Source organism: Bufo gargarizans, chromosome 3, assembly GCF_014858855.1.
Source record: "Bufo gargarizans isolate SCDJY-AF-19 chromosome 3, ASM1485885v1, whole genome shotgun sequence".
Classification (NCBI taxonomy): Eukaryota; Metazoa; Chordata; class Amphibia; order Anura; family Bufonidae; genus Bufo; species Bufo gargarizans.
Window position 1 is genome coordinate 54461165 of NC_058082.1, and position 9109 is coordinate 54470273.

The window sequence follows — 9109 nt, forward strand, 5'->3', positions numbered from 1 at the left end:
TATATCATATTCTTTCATCTTGTCTTCACAGATTATGACACAATTCCCAGAGCTGCCAGGACACTGGTTTGAATGTAGAGTGGAGGTTAGATTTATTGTGTCTTTTTACTTGTTAGGGTACTTTCACACTTGCGTTGTTTGATTCCGGCAGGTAGTTCAGTTACCTGATCAGGAAAACTGTGCGCAGACGCATGTCATTTGCAGACTGATCATGATCCTGGTCAATCGGACAAATGCATTGCAATACGGGATCCGGTGTCTTCTGGAAAAACGGATCCGATGTTTATTATTTTTCAAATTTTTAAAGGTCTACTCACGCGCTGACCTGGAAAACAGATCCGTTTTACTGGAACACTTGATACTGGATCTGGCATTAATACATTTCAATGGAAATTAATGACGGGCATTCAGGCAAGTGAACCGGAATTTTGGCCGGAGAAAATACCTCAGCATGCTGCGGTATTTTCTCCGTCCAAATACTCTAAGTAACTGAACTGAAGACATCCTGATGCATACTGAACGGATTGCTTTCCATTCAGCATGCATTGGGACAAAAGTGATCAGTTTTTTTTTCCAGTATTGGTGTAACGGTCACGCCCACACGCACACAGGGGGAAGGATAGTGACCACTGCGCTCCACCCTTACCCCTGGCCCTGCCTACTTGCCTCACAAGTCCTGATGACAGGGGACAACTGGATGAAAGTCCCTTACTTAGGATATGTGCAGGGAAGACAGACAAGACAAAATACGGAACGTGAACGGACCGGGTCAGAACCAAGAGAGCTACGCAGTACAAAGGGTTAAGCAAAGAATGGTCAGGAGAAGCCGGGGTCAAAGATCAGGAGAGTAGAGAAGTAACAGAGGAGTTCGAGGTCACAATACCAGGACGAATGCGCAGTACAGGAGTAGCAGGCAAAGGATCGTCAGGGAACAGGATCAGGTGAGTATTCAGTAGTCCAACAAATAGCCAGGAACCTAGAAATTAACAGGCAACCTGTGGCCAGAAGGCTGCCTGTATTTATAGTGGGGAGTGAGGGACATGTGACGTGGACAGCTTCACATGACCGACAGATCGACCAGTTGAGCACCGAGTGATCAGCTCGGCGCTCAAGGCAGACCTAGGAGCAGGGAACCTCCCAGCTAGCAACGCCGCCCTGGGAACGAGGTCAAACACAGATCCTCGCTCCCAAAGCTAAGCAGCAGGTCTGTGGCTGATGGGAGACTGAGTGCGCCTTCGGCACCCCGTTACAATTGGGCCCCTAGGACAGAACTCAATACCGGAAAAGTTTAACGCTAGTGTGAAATTACCCTTATGTATATATGTTATAGATTTTGTTATCTTTATTCTGTTTGAAATAAGAATATTAGGCCCCATTCCCAGTTGAGTTTGGAATCCGGTAGCCTCAACCGGCTGAGTATGAAGCTACCGGAGCTCACCAAACCGGGCATTGCCGGATATGACTGTGTATCACTGGATCTTCATTGACTATAATGGGATCCAGCAGAGATTTGGACGCTTTCCAGCATATATGCCATGAATCGACCAGACAAAATCTCGGGCATCTGGCAGTATACAGTCGTTTCCGACAATGCCAGATACTGTGAGCTCCGGTAGCCTGATCGTCAGATGGATCAGGCTATCAGATTCACGTAACTGTGAACGTGGCCTTACTAATAGAATAAGTGATCCTACTAACTGAAGAAAAACCCTACTTATGTTCTTAGATGGTAGCCCCACAACTCTCTTCTTCCAAGTAATGTTCCCACCCGAAGTGTTCTATAGATTTCATATCCTCCAAGAACAGACTATAAGAATCAGCTTCCACTTTTTTTTTTTTACTAAACTGAAATTTCACAAATATAAATGTAAGAAATGATTCCTTATAGAATTAGCAGACCATGAAATGCCGGTCATAGTGAAAACCACTTTATAACTGATAAGAATTATCTTCTAAGAAGGGGCTCAAGGGATTAACCAGACCCCCGTATGTGTCTGTGTTATTAAAGGGAGAAGAAGATCCGATATAAAACTTTTATATTCTTATGGATTACACTCACCGCTAATTTTATTTCAGATTCCCCCAAAAGCAACATCCCAGCTCTCACAGTTTTACATCTCTGAGGTATCTCTATTTATCGATCTAATATCCATCAATGTATCTAACTATCTGTCTATCTATCTCTCTGTCTGCCTATTTCTATTATGGATCATTAGATGGTAAAATGATCAACATCAAACTCTCGAAAAACCCCTTTAAGATTCTGGTTACTATGTTTTTTATTTTCTATTATACGGGATTAGTTATTATCTATATGTTTAATGATTTAGCAGGATCCTGGTATTGTATGTACTGCCCTCTCTATAACATCTCTTCTACACCGGCTCTCTGTAATGTTCATGTGTCACATGTGACAAACTACAGGAGTGTTTTCTGATTTTTGCCTTTTCTCCTCTGTCTTCACTATAGGACGATATGACGAGGTCTTCAACTCCGATGTCCTCAAAAAGTGAGACCAGCATCCACAATTATGCTGAGGTATTTTCTATAGATATTCAGTTGTGAAAACTTCTATAAAATGTTATAGTTACCTACTGTTCTGTGTCTGGAAGAAGCAGCCATGATTTTCTATTCTCATACACGTTGTGTTCCACATAAGTCATTTACGTTTCTTCTTTATCATTCCCTTACTAATACTGACACCATACTCAGAAATGGTCATTTTTATATCATATTCTTTCATCTTGTCTTCACAGATTATGACACAATTCCCAGAGCTGCCAGGACAATGGTTTGAATGTAGAGTGGAGGTGAGATTTATTGTGTCTTGCATCTTACTTGTTAGGGTACTTTCACACTTGCGTTGTTTGATTCCGGCAGGTAGTTCAGTTGCCTGATCAGGAAAACTGTGCGCAAACGCATGTCATTTGCAGACTGATCATCATCCTGATCAGTCAGACAAATACTTTGCAATACCAGATCCGTTTTTCCGGTGTCATCCGGAAAAACAGATCCGGTATTTATTATTTTTCAAATTTTTGAAGGTCTGCGCATGCCAGACCAGACAATCTCGGGCATCTGGCAGTATACAGTCGTATCCGACAATGCCAGATACTGTGAGCTCCGCTGGCCTGATTGTCAGATGGATCAGGCTACCAGATTCACGTAACTGTGAACGTGGCCTTACTAATAGAATAAGTGATCCTACTAACTGAGGAAAAACCCTACTTATGTTCTTAGATGGTAGCCCCACAACTCTCTTCTTCCAAGTAATGTTCCCACCCGAAGTGTTCTATAGATGTGTGGATAGATTTCATATCCTCCAAGAACAGACGATAAGAATCTGCTTCCACTTTTTTTTTTTTTTTTTGTTACTAAACTGAAATTTCACAAATATAAATGTAAGAAATAATTCCTTATAGAATTAGCAGTACATGAAATGCCGGTCATAGTGAACACCACTTTATAACTGATAAGAATTATCTTCTAAGGCTACTTTCACACTAGCGTTCGGGGCTCCGCTTGTGAGTTCCGTTTGAAGGCTCTCACAAGCGGCCCCGAACGGATCCGTACAGCCCCAATGCATTCTGAGTGGATGCGGATCCGCTCAGAATGCATCAGTTTGGCACCGTTTGGCCTCCGCTCCGCTCAGCAGGCGGACACCTGAACGCTGCTTGCAGCGTTTTCGTGTCCGCCTGGCCGTGCGGAGCCAAACGGATCCGTCCAGACTTACAATGCAAGTCAATGGGGACGGATCCGTTTGACGTTGACACAATATGGTGCAATTTCAAACGGATCCGTCCCCCATTGACTTTCAATGCAAAGTCAGGAGTCCCCATCAGATCGGAGTTTTCTCCGATCCGATGGTATATTTTAACTTGAAGCGTCCCCATCACCATGGGAACGCCTCTATGTTAGAATATACCATCGGATTTGAGTTACATCGTAAACCTCAGATCCGACAGTATATTCTACACAGAGGCGTTCCCATGGTGATGGGGACGCTTCATGTTAGAATATACTGAGAACTGTGTACACGACTACCCCCTGCTGCCTGGCAGATGCTGCCAGGCAGCAGGGGGCAGACCCCCCCCCCTCCTGTATTTAACTTATTGGTGGCCAGTGCGGCCCCCCCTCCCTCCCCAGTATTAAATATGACCAGTGCGGCGGCCTCCCCCTCCCTCCCTCCCCAGTATTAAATATGACCAGTGCGGCCCCCTCCCTCTATATTTATTGGTGGCCGGGCCAGTGCGGATTCCAAGTATTGTGAGCAGTGCGGCCTCCCCTCTCCCCCCCTAATTAAAATCACCCCCCCCCCCCCCCATCATTGGTGGCAGCGGAGAGTACCGATCGGAGTCCCAGTTTAAATCGCTGGGGCTCCGATCGGTTACCATGGCAACCAAGACGCTATTGCAGTCTTGGCTGCCATGGTTACTTGGCAATAAATACAAGCATTATACTTACCTGAAGAGCTGCGATGTCTGACCGGCCGGGCGCTCCTCCTACTGGTAAGTGACAGGTCTTTAGCAATGCGCCGCACAGACCTTTCACTTACCAGTAGGAGGAGCTCCCGGCCGGTCAGACATCGCAGCTCTTCAGGTAAGTATAATGCTTGTATTTATTGCCAAGTAACCATGGCAGCCAAGACTGCAATAGCGTCTTGGTTGCCATGGTAACCGATCGGAGCCCCAGCGATTTAAACTGGGACTCCGATCGGTACTCTCCGCTGCCACCAATGATGGGGGGGGGGGGGTGATTTTAATTAGGGGGGGAGAGGGGAGGCCGCACTGCTCACAATACTTGGAATCCGCACTGGCCCGGCCACCAATAAATATAGAGGGAGGGGGCCGCACTGGTCATATTTAATACTGGGGAGGGAGGGAGGGGGAGGCCGCCGCACTGGTCATATTTAATACTGGGGAGGGAGGGGGGGCCGCACTGGCCACCAATAAGTTAAATACAGGAGGGGGGGGGGTCTGCCCCCTGCTGCCTGGCAGCATCTGCCAGGCAGCAGGGGGTAGTCGTGTACACAGTTCTCAGTATATTCTAACATGAAGCGTCCCCATCACCATGGGAACGCTTCTGTGTTTAGAATATACTGTCGGATCTGAGTTTTCCGAAGTGAAAAATCAGATCTGAAAAAAACAGTTATGCAAACGGATCCGTTCTGAACGGATGCAAGCGTTTGCATTATAGGAGCGGATCCGTCTGTGCAGACACCAGACGGATCCGCTCCTAACGCAAGTGTGAAAGTAGCCTAAGAAGGGGCTCAAGGGATTTACCAGACCCCCGTATGTGTCTGTGTTATTAAAGGGTGAAGAAGATCCGATGTAACATTTTTATACTTATGGATTACACTCACCGCTAATTTTATTTCAGGTTCCCCCAAAAGCAACATCCCAGCTCTCACAGTTTTACATCTCTGAGGTATCTCTATTTATCGATCTAATGTCTATCAATATATCTAACTACAGGTGAAACTCGAAAAATTTGAATATCGTGCAAAGTTCATTTATTTCAGTAATGCAACTTAAAAGGTGAAACGAACATATGAGAGACTCATTACAGGCAAAGCGAGATATTTCAAGCCTTTATTTGTTATAATCTGGATGATTATGGCTTACAGCTTATGAAACCCCAAAGTCTTAATTTTGAGGTACCCTTTGCTCAGGGGGTATGGATTAATTAGCTGACTAGAGTGTGACACTTTGAGCCTAGAATATTGAACCTTTTCACAAATTTCTAATATTAAGCTGCATTAATGCAATTTCTTTTAATTTGCATTACTGAAATAAATGGACTTGTGCACAATATTCTAATTTTTCGAGTTTCACCTGTATCTATCTATCTCTCTGTCTGACTTAGACTATTCTGGTTTTGTTTGCTCTTATTTTCTGCATGAAGAGGCTGCAGTGTTTCGTGAGCACCACAGTCTCTTCCTAGGCCATATGACATCACATTCATCGTTCACATGCCCTAGGTGCAGCTCTGTCTCATCAGGGTGATTGGGTCTGAGCTGCAATACCAAGCAGAGTGCTATCAAATGGACAGCGCTGTGCTTGGTAAAGAGCAAAGAGGCTTCGGTGCTCACTGGAACATCGCGGTCTCCTCAATCAGCTTATTGGTGGGGGTGCCAGGAGTCGGACCCCCCCACCATCTCATAACTTTCATACAGATGTCATAGATGTTACTGCAGTCCTATGTAACGCCCCACGTAACACAGTGAATTATTGTATTATGTTAGGTGCTACATAGGACTGCAGGGAACATCTACTACGTTATCTGTACACACAAAGTTTTCACTGTTATCTGGGCTGTTACAAATTTGCCAAATTTAAAATACATATAATTATAATAAAAAAGACTTGGAATACAGCACCACATATCTCTTACATCCAGGGACATCTGCTGTCATGTAGACCTTCTCTTTCCTCTTCTCCTGCGTCTGACCCAGACCACCATGACAAATTCTTTCAGCCGCATCTCGTCTCTACAGAGTTTATTACACAGACACGTTAGATTTCTAAATTTTTCCATCAACCTCCCCACCCTGGTGTCCCAACAGTGTCATCCTGCTGCCACTCCCAATACTGTGCCCTTTGTGCTCCCAATGTCCCAGGTACTATACTGCTGAAAAAATGGTGACCCCAGTGGACATAATTGGGGTCATTCATCAAACTGGTGGAAAGTAGAACTGTCTTGGTTGCACATAACAGCCAATCAGATCCCACCTTTCATTTTCCAAAGGAGCTGCTGTCAAAAATGAAAGGTGAGATCTAATTGGTTGCTATGGGCAACAAAGCCAGTTCTATTTTACACCAGTTTAATAAACTATCTCAAAGATCCCTATAGTGTCTACAGCAGTTATAATACCCCATAGAGTGCCCCAGTAATAACATCCTATATTGTGCTCCAGGTAATAATGCCTGAATAGAGAGTCCCCAAAAATAATGTCCACTAAAATGTCCTGTAATAGAAATGCCCCTACAGCGCCTCCACAATAGCAACGTCCCCCACACGGCCCCATATAGTAATTTCCCCCACACTGCCACATATAGTAATTTCCCCCACACTGCTCCATATATTAATTTTCCCCATACTGCCCCATATAGTAATTTTCCCCATACTGCCCCATATAGTAATTTCCCCAACACTGTCCCAAATAGTAGTTTTCATTACACTGCCCCATATAGTAATGTCCCCCATACTGCCCTAGATAGTAATTCCCCCCACACTGCCCCATATAGTAATTTCCCCAACACTGCCCCAAATAGTAATTTTCCTTACACTGCCCCTATATAGTACTTTCCCCCACACTTCCCTCATATATTAATTTCCCCTACACTGCCCTTTATACTAATTTACCCCACACTTCCCACATATATTAATTCCCCTTACACTGCCCCATATAGTAATTTCCCCTACACTGCCCCATATAGTAATTTTTCCCACACTGCCACATATAGTATTTGGCCCCACGTTGCTACCATATAGTAATTTCCCCTATACTGCCACTATATAGAAATTTCCCTCACACTGCCCCCACAAAGTAATTTGCCCCCACACTGCCCCCCATGTATTAGTTTATCCCCAAAAAGTAATTTGCCCCCAGACTGCCGCCACATAGTAATTTCCACCACACTGCCTCATAAAATAATTTCTCCCACACTGCCCCATATAGTAATTTCCCCCACACTGCCCTCATGTAGTAGTTTGCCTCCACACTGCCCCCACAAAGTAATTTGCCCCCAGACTGTCACCACAAAGTAATTTGCCCCGACACTGCCCTATGAAGAAATTTTCCCCCACATTGCCCCCATTAAGTAATTTTCCCCCACATTGCCCCCATTAAGTAATTTTCCCCCACACTGCCCCCATTAAGTAATTTGCCCCCACACTGCCCCCATTAAGTAATTTGTCCCCACACTGCCCCCATTAAGTAATTTGTCCCCACACTGCCCCAATAAGTAATTTGCCTCCACACTGCCCCATTAAGTAATTTGCCCCATGTAATCATTTGCCCCCACTGTCCCAGCATTAATATAACCTCCTCTGCCCCCCAAAGTTGGCACACACAAAAAAAAAAACACTTAACTCTAATACTTACCTGTGTCCGTAATAGTAAGGCAGGCGCGCGTACATCAAAGCCCTGCACCCCGACACAGGCACACGATGACATCATCGCGTGTGATGAAGTCAAGTCATCGCGGACGCCTGCGCCGGGCTTTTACCCTACTAGGCCTGAAGCCTATGGCGGTTATAGGCAACGCAGTATGTGGGCTTTCGGATCGGTGTTGGGCCCCTCAGCGATGCCAAGCCCAGGGCTGCCAACCCGAACGCCCGTATTATAATCTGCCATTGACTGTAACCTCCTCTTAGGCCAGTGATATCATGCTGTGAGGAGGCCGCAGAACTCACTGGAGTGTAGCTGCCTCTTCAAACATTTGGCCAGTGGAGGTGCTGGGAGTTGGACCATCACTGACCAGATATTGATGGACTATCGGATACGCAATTAATACTAAACTCGAAGAACCCTTTTAAGATACTGGTTAGGAAGTTTTCATTTTTCAACCCAGTACTAGGTTAGGTATCATTTATATGTTTAATGGTTTAGCAGGATCCTGGTATTGTATGTACTGCCCTCTCTATAACATCTCTTCTACACCAGCTCTCTGTAATGTTCATGTGCCACATGTGACAAACTACAGGAGTGTTTTCTGATTTTTGCCTCTTCTCCTCTGTGTTCACTATAGGACGATATGACGAGGTCTTCACCTCTGATGTCCACATCAAGTGAGAGCAGCATGGAGGAATATGCTGAGGTATTTTCTATAGATATTCAGTTGTGAAGACTTCTACAAAATGTTATAGTTACCTACTGTACTGCTTCTAGAAAAAGCAGCCATGTTTTTCGAATGTCATATAAGTTAGCTCCAAGTTATTTCCCATTTAAGGGGGTTGTGCAGAGGTTTTATATTGATGATCTATCCTTAGGATACAGTAGGTCATCAATATCTGATTGGCGGGGGCCCTACACCAGGCATCCCATCCCATCATCTGTTTGAAAAGGTGGCAGTGCTCCATGCAAACACTACTTCTTCTTCTTCAT

The 9109-nt window shown here is 44.9% G+C and overlaps 1 long non-coding RNA gene across 1 annotated transcript; it reads left to right on the plus strand.

The window, feature by feature from the left end:
- Positions 1-2467: 2467 nt before the first annotated feature.
- Positions 2468-8815, plus strand: LOC122931872. Its single transcript, XR_006388247.1, has 4 exons — positions 2468-2538; positions 2757-2810; positions 5380-5427; positions 8754-8815. It is a non-coding gene; the product is annotated as an uncharacterized LOC122931872 (long non-coding RNA).
- The last annotated feature ends 294 nt before the right edge of the window (positions 8816-9109 follow it).